The following is a 10,450-nucleotide window of genomic DNA, read 5'->3' on the forward strand; positions in this document are numbered from 1 at the left end:
GGTTATTATTTGGGGGGTAGACAAACATTAAAGACTGGTCTCCTGTACTACAAAGATGTGCAAAAAGTTGATGAAAAAAAAGAAGAAAATCATAAAAGTCCAGGGGCGTCCGCAGGAGGTGGGCCAGAGGAGATGTAGCTCCCCACAAATATTTTTTTTAATGTCAAAAGTCAAAAATCTATGAAATTATTGCTTCTCAAAAATAAAAAGTAAAAAGCCTTTTTTTTCTGCCAAAAAAAGGTCATTTGCTCAAATTCAGTATCTTCGACAAAAATTTAACTCTAAAAAATTTCCAAAAAGTGATTTGTGCCTCCTACAAACGCCCACCCCGAAATAAAATCCTGCAGACGTCCCAGAAGAATAATGTGTTAATTCACTTTTTGAGATAAAATATCTACAACTATAGAAAGAACAGATCCAAACTTTCCTTTGTCCGGATCTTTAGACCTTAATACACTGGTAAATTTCGGGTACACGAACTTTCGGTTCCAGATCCGAAACCAAGATGACACGGATACTTTTCTCGAAAATATAAGAATATTACACAAAGTTCAGACCTGAATAAAATAGGTTCAGTATTATGGTCTTTCAGCTACTCAAAAAAATTAAATTTTTGGAAGAAAATATCAAAAATGGTTACAAAAAAAAAAATATTTGAAGAAATTTTTCGAAAATCAACAGCTTTTTACAAAAAAATTCAAATTTTTCTACTAAAAATTCCTTATTTTTGTAAGGGGGGTACAGCCACTCCGGCCTACTCGTGCACACATCCTTGAAATGTAATTGTAGTACCTTTCATTTGGTTCCCAGGGGGTTATAGGCTGAAGGCTAAATACTTCATTGATGTATACTGGGGTTAAAATTTTTTTTTTTTTTTTTGGGAGGAAACACATTGGCTACCCAACATCCTTGATGCGAACCCCTTTTATTCATTCTAGCCACATGTTGAGATGAAGGCATAACAGGTGCGACATTGGAGTGTGTTGGTCAAGAAGGCAGCTATAAAAAAGGCCTGAATTAGAATAAATCCGGACTACTACACAAGACTTCCAAAAAAAAGCTAATAGTAGCAGAATTGAATAAAGTAATTTTTTTTTTATTGGTATAAATAATATTAGAAATATAAAACAATTATCCAAAAGTTATAAACTTTAAAATTCAAGTTTCCACCCGATAAATGGGATATAGATATCGGATTATTTTCAAAGTTTAAAACAATAAACAACTTTCAATCCGGATTTCATGGCAAACTAAAGCCGTCTATTGAGAAAATAATAGATGTATTTTTACCGCACATGTTATTTGAAAACATCTCTAAAGTAATTTTCAGATACTTCTTTTTACAGTAACTTAAGCTTACAATATACAAAGTATCATGTGTTTAAAAGATTAAATCATAGACCCAAAAAAACTCATCTCTCATGATTTTTTTGAATAATTATGTACTCCTTAAAGATGTCGTTTTTTTGTACAATCCATCATTAAAAATCCTTAATCTAACTGAGTATAAGTGTTATAGTAACAATGAAGGTTATAGAGACTACAAATTATTTCATAATTATGTGTGTTATATTAGGTAATATTAATTGTATGTAAATATGACCTATTATGTCTAAAAGAAAGTAGTAGTAGAAGAAAGCGGGGTTAATTGGCGCACTTATTACATTTTGACACATTACTCAGATTGTTGAAGTGATATTGAGATTTAAATTTTTGGCAACTAATTTCAAATAATAGTTAATAAGTGATAAATAGTAGTAAATAGTGTCATAAATATAAGCACTTGCTAAAGATTACCCTCCGTTGCGCAGTCTAAGGAGGGAGAGGGAAATTACATTGAAAATGGTCAAATTAATCGAGAGAATTAAAAAAATATTCAGAAAATATTTCTATAAGCTAATAAGTCTTATATGAATGTTTCATTGTTGTCGAAAAAGAACCTGATAATTCTAATTCTCTTGGATTCTTCACACTATATCAATCCGGTTAAGAAACCAAAGAATATGTTATAATCTTCAAATAACATACCAACATACCAATGGTCTAGATGAGAAGTCCATTTTTTTATTTACTTCAAAAAATTCCTAAATCGAAATTCGCAAAGAACATTTAAAAAAAAACTTTCTCCACTAATTTTGCAAAAAAGGAGTTTATAGTTATTTATTGGAATTGTAAAAGAACACAACACACACACACCCACCAATATATTTTCTTACTTGTAAAAACAAAAAAGTTATGTTTAATAATGATGTTAAAAAAATAACCCTCGACAACAGTTGTTTTTTTTTGCAAAAATTGCAAAAATTATGACATAAAATGTTCCGGAAATTGAAAATACTGCTTTTACATACTTTTTTTAAAAATATATAGAGATAAAAAAATGTATCGTTTTGTGGTATTTCTTTTAAAAAAATTGAAAGTTGACGTTTGATGAAAAAATGGAAAAAAAATGGAAAAATTATTCAAAAAATTACATATTTTAGGAAAAAATGAACTTTTATGAGGTAAATTTATATGCAAACCAAATTTCTACCAGCTTTAATATAAATTATAATCCCATGTTCCATTGGAAGTTCAATTTTTTGCACCTGAAATAAACAAAATTGCAATTTTCACCGATTTTTTATTTTTTATTTTTGACCATAACGTTTTTTGATTGAGAATAAATTTAGAAAACGTAGTTGTCCGTACAGTTGTTTTCTTAAACGCCAATCTCTTTTTGATAAATAACTCAAAACCCTATCTAGTCTCCTTGAGCTGCAAAAAACGATTTTTGTTTTTGAGTATAGCATAAGCCCCCCTTATATGCCCCCACCCCAATCCAACCCCTAGTCGTATCCTGTCCAAGCTCAAAAGAGGGGCCCATACATAATTTCAGCCTCCAAGGTTCAACGGTGTGGGAATGTAGAAAGGGTATGTACACATACACCCATTCCCTTTTATATATATAGAGATTATTGAAAAACAAAAATAATTTAAAATGATATTTCAAAAAATTGAAAAGATTAATAATATAAATAGAAATTAAGAAATAAACTAAACAATACACTAGTAACTTTATTCATATTTATTGTTATTTAGCATTAAAAGATCTAAAAAATAGAAAAAAACCCATAAAATATACTTTCAAAAACATCATAAAAAAATATAAGATGTGAGTGAAGAGTTACAACTTTATACTAAAAGAACAACACGTTAAAAAAACAAATTTTTGATAAGTCATCTATTGGTTGAAATAATATTTTTATATACTTATTAAGATATCAAGGTTGATTGATAGTATGTACATTAACAGCTAAATCTATATATATGGATAAGAAACAGTCACGGAGTGCGTTGTACGTGGTGGTCCAAATAAATTGAGAAAATCTTAAAGGCTTATAACGAAAAAGCATATTTTTCTTATTATTTGACAGCTACGATTAATAACTTTCAACTATTTATATTAATGTCCGCCTTTCTTGTTGACCTGGGATAATCTACGCTAGAAGCATTGGTAGGCCTGGGCGACCTCGTGTGGATCCAGCTTTACCATTGTGCCGGTTCTGGTTTTGGACTTTTAATTTACATTCCTGGATGGATGGAGTAACCCAAGTAAGAAATTACACCTTCCAACAAGTCACCTGTCCAATAGCACACAGAAGTACAGGATGTCTTGGACCCAAAGTTTCCTCACGTTTGAAGTCAGGTGAGTGAAAATAATGTAATCATATATAAATTCTTATATACTCTTTTTATTTTGTATGTTTAAAGCAATTAACTTGATTGATTCTTTAGAAAAGGTGCAAGCCAGGTTTGTGTCGTATTTTCCTTCATTGGGAGATAACGAGAACTACAGGTTTGGGGAGATAGGTTAATATTTTTTCTTAAAATTTGGTGTTGTGTAATCATATATTTATGGCCTCATCACTTTCTCCCATAGACGTGCAATTAAAGATATGATTCCACTATACCAATTTTAAGCCAACAGATTAACCTATCTCCCCCAACCGGGGTACTAAATAAAGGCTATCTGTTCCACAAAACGAGACTCTCCACTCAAAACACCATCCACCTACCGAAATCAAAGATTGACAATTTTAAGCATAGTTTCTATTACAGATCTATTATTCTTTGGAACAAAATATCTTTTTGGTTTCGCAGAGGAAAGTGAGGCTGATTTCCAGCGATTTTTAGTAAATTCTTTCTTTGTGTGACACTTGTTTGTATTTATTTCTGCACTGTCACGTTTATTATGTTTTTGCCTTTTATATTTTAATATTTTTATTATAAATGTATCACTATTATTAAGAACGATAATTTTTATATTTTATAAAATAAGTCGACTTTTATAGGCTTTGTTTATCGCCGCTGGTCGAAAAAATAATAATAATAGAAATAAACACCAAACATAGGTGAGAATGCTTCTTTCAGAGGGAGAAGTAAACACAACGACGACCTATTAAATAATGAACAAAAGAATAAAAAAGGGTTCACACAACAAATGTTTTTCCTTTTCTAACTTTTAAAGTTAGTTTTTTTTTATTATTACAAACATATCGACTCTAATCATCAGTCATCTCATCACATTATAAAAAATATCAAACTCTTATTTTTTTCATTCTCTAGGAGAAAACAAGTCATATGAATTGTTATGAGTATTGATTAGTTACGTGTCAGTGTGCTCATAAAAAACGGAGACCAACACTGAAGATTTCTCAAGGAGTTATCTTCTTTATTATTAAAGCAAAATTTGTCTATTATCCGGCGCCTAATTACTCCGAACGATGACCGTTGCTAATTACAAATTGGCATTTAAGATTACGGAAAATCAATGTTTTTAAAAGAGGTTTCTGTTATTTCATTCTCTTTTTGTTTTTGCCAATATTGACCTAGGTCAACTTCGCTCAGCTACACTTTGACTTAAAATATCTTACTGAACCCACTACCTTTATTTCACTTCTTAATCCACCAACAATAACTTAATTCTTTTATATGTCTAAGAATTCAAACTAATACTTGAGTCTTAGGAGAAAATTAATGGGGATTAAAAAAATATATTCCAAGACTGTAAATTCAGAATATGAGCCACACCTCAAGATTGGATGTACTCATATGCCTCAAGGAGCCTTAGCTATGGCCACAGTAATAGATGATTATTCCACTAGAAGTGCAGGAGCGCAGTTTGTAGAAACTTGCGAGGAATGGAAGAACGGCAACTTACCTCGATATTTCCCTATTATCTGTGGGTAATTAAATTCAACTTGTCGAGTCATAGCCTTGAAATATTAGACACCAAACCGAAAAAGTCAAAGTGCAAAAATGTATTATTTTTATAATTTTTGAAAATATATTTTAGAAGATACCTAATGAACTTGATGCCAATATAAAAATTAAATAGTTCTTAGAAGCCTTCTGTTTTATTACTGATTTATGAATCTTCATAAAGTACTTTTAATATAGGTACAATTAAGTACATTGACGACCTTTGAGAACATAAGGAAATCCCATACTTACAACGACAATTAAGCAGTGTTTTTGAATGAAAGTGCTATAAAAAAAAGTTAATTAAAATCATTTGTTCCGACCTCAATATAACTTTGTCTCAAGATTGATAAGAGAATATTCCAAAAATTTAAAGTTTGTATCGAACTGTAGTGTTTTATAAAAATAGAGGCGTATGTCGAAGTATTTTTTAGCACTCTGGTTATTGTATTTTTTGCTCTGAATATGGATTGGTTGAACTAGCTATTATTAACCTACAAACCATTCTGAACAATAATTGAACATTAGTTTCATAGTTGGGAAGATTTGGCTAACTATTAACTACTTTGGGCCTTTTTCGGTTTCTTTTCGAGTGAAAGGTTGCGTGATAAATACAAAATAACAGTGTGATCTAAGTATAAAGGGTTTATGGCCTATGCACATGAAATACAAGGAGTAATGACTAGCTTTTTTATTCCCTCCCAAACTCAACTGTCAAAAGGGAAACGAAAAATTGGAAAAATCAAATGGTAGCTAGTATTTTCTATTTTTCTTGTTGCCAACTGGTAATTATTATTTATCAAATGTATTATAAGCATTGAGTTGATAATATTATAAATGACTGAGTACGAAATACCACGAATTCTAAACGAAGGCCCCGAAGTTATATAAATTAGAATCATAATTCTTTGTAATACCTTTTTTGAGTTTATAATACTTAGAGTCAGCTGCTTGAAATTATACAAGAGTCAACTGATGAAAATTAATGAAAAAGCACAAATTAAAATACAACACATCGTGGTTTATTTAAAAAAGTGAGCCGTAAGTTAAACTGAATGTTTGTTCTTGCTACACGAAGCCAATTCAGACACAAAAACTTCAATACTATAGTAAAATTTTACTAGAGTTCATAATTAACTACGCAACCCTTATGAATTAATTTAATTAATTAGTAGTATTCTTTTCAGACCTAAAGGCTTTTTCACAATATGTACATATAAGTAAATGACTCTACAAAACACTTATTATGATATCCTGAATTACATGATTAGTTTAATTTGTTCATTTAATTGAGTAGAAGAAAATTGAGTTAAAAGAGGTCGGTTATGATGAAATCCATATGAGTAAAAAATGATATACATATGTAGACGTAAAATTACATTATATTATTTAAAAAGTATTTAATAAGAATTTGGGTAATTACACTGTTGTAGTTTAAAATTAGTCATGAAGGACTAAGACCAGTTATATCTATACTATAAATAGTTTGTAAAAAATAACTCATAAATTCAAAATACAACGTTCTATAAGTTTATCTAAGTATAAGATTAATAAAATATTACAACAACAACGCATAAAAACTGCCCAAAAAGTCAGAAATATAAAAGCTGGCACCTACGATTTGTCTATTATTATGCATATTGAAGACCCTGATAATACGATTTAAAATGTTCATTTATTTTATATAGTTCTCTGGAAAATACAGTCTAATATTCACAGCCATATCGAACGGCGAGGTATTTTCCTTTAAAATTTTCAAACCAACCCTCATATACCTTGAAGCAGGTGCAATAAGTATGTCTCTTAACTCCACAGTATCCATAGGCCAACTTTTTGCAATGTAAGCCTTAGAGTTGAGAATCTTTTGGGCAGCCCAAAAAGAGTTATGGCCAAGATGTGGTTAGGTGAGTTGTTCATATGTCTTTTTAAGTTCCATTTAACAAAAACAGAATAACAACAAAAGCATGGACAACTGAATTGAACATCTGACAGCAGTCTTAGGAATAATTATTGAATATTTTGCAGTCTGCAGCAAATTGAAATTGGGCAATAAAATTCCAGTCATCGGCAATCCTTTTTAGTGGAGTCATTATTTGGTTTACCCATTCGTCCTTTAATGTAAAAATACGGAGATACTTTCAACAAACGGAGATACTTTTTTAGATTAATCCATTTTCATCGGCCAAGGAGTCAGCGGATTGACAACAGGAAATTCTGAAATTATATAACAAATATAAAGAATTTTTATAAATTTACAGAAGAAAATATGAATATTGCTAGTCATGAATGATCAGTGGCGTCCGCAGGGAGCACCTGTAGACCCCCCAAAAAAAAAAAAAAAAAAAAAAAAAAAAAAATAATGAATTTTTGCTTTTTATTACAAAATTTTATACTTGAAATTTAATTTAATTTTTCAAATTATTTTCCATAAAATTTAATTTCTCTGAATAGCTAAAGTTATGAAACTTTTCTCCAAAAAATTTAATATTTTTAATTTTATTTTCAAAAAATTTAACGTTTAAGTTTTTTTTTAAATTTAATTTTGTGTAAACCCCTATGAATTTTTAAAATTTTTTACACAAAAATTAATTTTTGAAATTTTTTTCAAATTATTTTTCCAAAATAGCTATAGATTTTGAATTTTTTTTTTCAGAGTAGCTATAGATTTTTTAGTTTAGTTTTTTGTAGATAACTGTGGATCTTCGAATTTTTTTATGAATTTTAAAAACCAAGCCCCTCACCCAAAAACATATATATAATCTTGCAGACGCCCCTGATGATCCCAAATTAAATCATATTTCCTCGACGTTAGAAGGTGAAGTTATAAATAAATATTCATTTGTTGATTTGTGGTTTGTTACATTGGAAAATATTTTTTTTCGATGTACATCCTATGATGCACTGCAGCAGAAATCGACAAAAACTATATTATATCTCCAGTGAATCTGCAATATGTACTTGACTTTTCATTGAACATATTATGTAAAAGAAGCTTATTTTATGAGTTAATTATATAAATGCAAGGTTTTTAATAAAATAATTATTTATCGTAGGTGTGAAACTCCTAGAAATACAGTGAAAATGGTATGCCAAGACCTTGGAAAGGAAAACATAGTGTTTAACAAGTATTGATCACGTACTTTGGAACATGTATGTTGTGGATAATTACTTATGAGTAAAACAGTAATAAATATCTCAGACTTGTTGCCATTTTCTATTTATTAGTTATACGTCTAGTTAAAAGAGAGACAGACACACACGCTACCTAAATACAAAACTCTTTTCAAGATATAAAATACTGTGATCGATCAAACTGGTAAAGTAAGCCTACTTAATACAATAAATAAAATACATAACAATATACTTGACTGGCCTTAAGCCCTATAATTTAGTACTTATACCCGAGTATTCATGAAACATGAGTACTGATACTTAGTTTAAAAAGTAGAAGTTATCAATACTTAAATGCGTAAGTGCTTACTATCGATTTAAAATTATGAAAAAGACTTAATTTATTTTGTTTAACATGTTGTAAAAACTATAAACATTTTCATCAATTGTAATATTTACTTAATGGTTATTGTTGATAAATGGAGTTTGAAACTCTGAACGTATCATCTAATTGCGTCGGTGAGGAAATCTCCAACTGTTACTGATTTGTTGAAAGATGAAAATGTCTGCAATCTGACAATATATAAAATAATTGGATCTGTTTTCCCCATTTCGGACTGTAAAATGTCTACTTTGCAAGGAAAACAATTAAGCTAGCTTCACGTAATTTACTACTTATAAAATTAAATTAACTATGAAAAGTGGATTGAGAAAAAACAATAAGTAAAAATACTTTCCAAACGGTCAAATTGTCCAAAAAAATGATGATTTATGAGCAATGCCGCGTATTTATTACAATGATTAAGTGTTTGTTAATTAATTATAGCATCTAACACTATAATTTTCAAGATATGCTTGTCATTGGACGAAAAAAATAGACTACATTAGGAGTAGAAGTCCTTGCAAGAAGCAATACCAAAAATAGTAGTCACCCAATAAATCCAAACATCGACAGCTGACAAAAATACACTTTATAATTTTTGTTTTGACAACCCAACAACGTTATTTATTGGGTGACGTTCATAACTTTTTTAAAACAGTTTTAATAGAGATTCGAGCCAACTATTGAAGTATATCCATAATGAAATAAATCAAGTATTCATTAATGAACAAATAATACTTTCAATTTGTGGCCAAATATTCAACATTTTATCTTATAAATTTGGAGAAACATGAATGGGAATTATATTTACAAAGTATTGCAAAATCCATCAAATATATGTTGTTTTTACGGCAAACTCTCTGTTCAGTAAAGTGGATATTCGGAAAAGTGTCATAGAACCATATTTTTCACAGTATTTGCATTTGTACTTAAATACATGTCCAGAATGGTAAATTACTTAAATTCCTTCATAAATAAGTCAAATACATGTAATTTTGTTTAAAATTTTGAAGGAAAATTACTCGTACCTGACTTAAGCACATTTGAATGTACTTGACCCAATCCCTGGTTTCTACCATTTAAAATACTTAGAGAATAAAGTACATGTTTGTACAAGTGATTGATAATAATTATTATATCTACTGCAATATTTGTTAACTTCACTTAAATACATGTAATAATCCTTTCTTTGTTTTTTATAGTTAAGTTCATGTACAAATAGTACCCAAATCACTTTTATGGAAATCCTTGTTCAAAAGACTTTTTACCTGTTCTTTATGTTAGAAGAAATGACTGAGTATATTTTAATTACGATTTATAAAACTCCTATTATAAGTAGGTAAGTGGCTTGACCTCAAGCCTCATACATACATTCTATGTGCTTTATGGCAAAACGAATACATTCTGCAGTTAAGGTCATTTTACTTACTTTATGGTACACGGTTTTTATAACTTACTTTTCCACTAAAATTGGCTTATAAGACGAGTTGTAAATCCTATTCATTTTTTTATTGAAAGAGTTTTGTTGCTGATAGCAACCTGAACAGAATTTATTATTTTTTAAACTGTTATTATCATTGATGAAAATAATATTATCTGCCGATATGTTAAAAAAAGAAACAAAAAATTATCGGTGATACCCTAATAGTTTGAAGAATGTTTGGAATAAGAGCAGCTTAGCTGTGATGACGTTACATTAAATTAGCTGTAAGC

At 29.5% G+C, this 10,450-nt stretch overlaps 1 long non-coding RNA gene across 1 annotated transcript; it reads left to right on the plus strand.

Moving 5' to 3' along the window:
* The first annotated feature begins 2,604 nt into the window (after positions 1 to 2,604).
* Positions 2,605 to 8,565, plus strand: LOC139905076 (uncharacterized). The gene is made up of 3 exons (XR_011779553.1): positions 2,605 to 3,688; positions 8,298 to 8,394; positions 8,470 to 8,565. It is a non-coding gene; the product is annotated as an uncharacterized lncRNA (long non-coding RNA).
* Positions 8,566 to 10,450: the final 1,885 nt, after the last annotated feature.

Source organism: Lepeophtheirus salmonis, chromosome 4 (assembly GCF_016086655.4).
Source record: "Lepeophtheirus salmonis chromosome 4, UVic_Lsal_1.4, whole genome shotgun sequence".
Taxonomy (NCBI): Eukaryota; Metazoa; Arthropoda; class Copepoda; order Siphonostomatoida; family Caligidae; genus Lepeophtheirus; species Lepeophtheirus salmonis.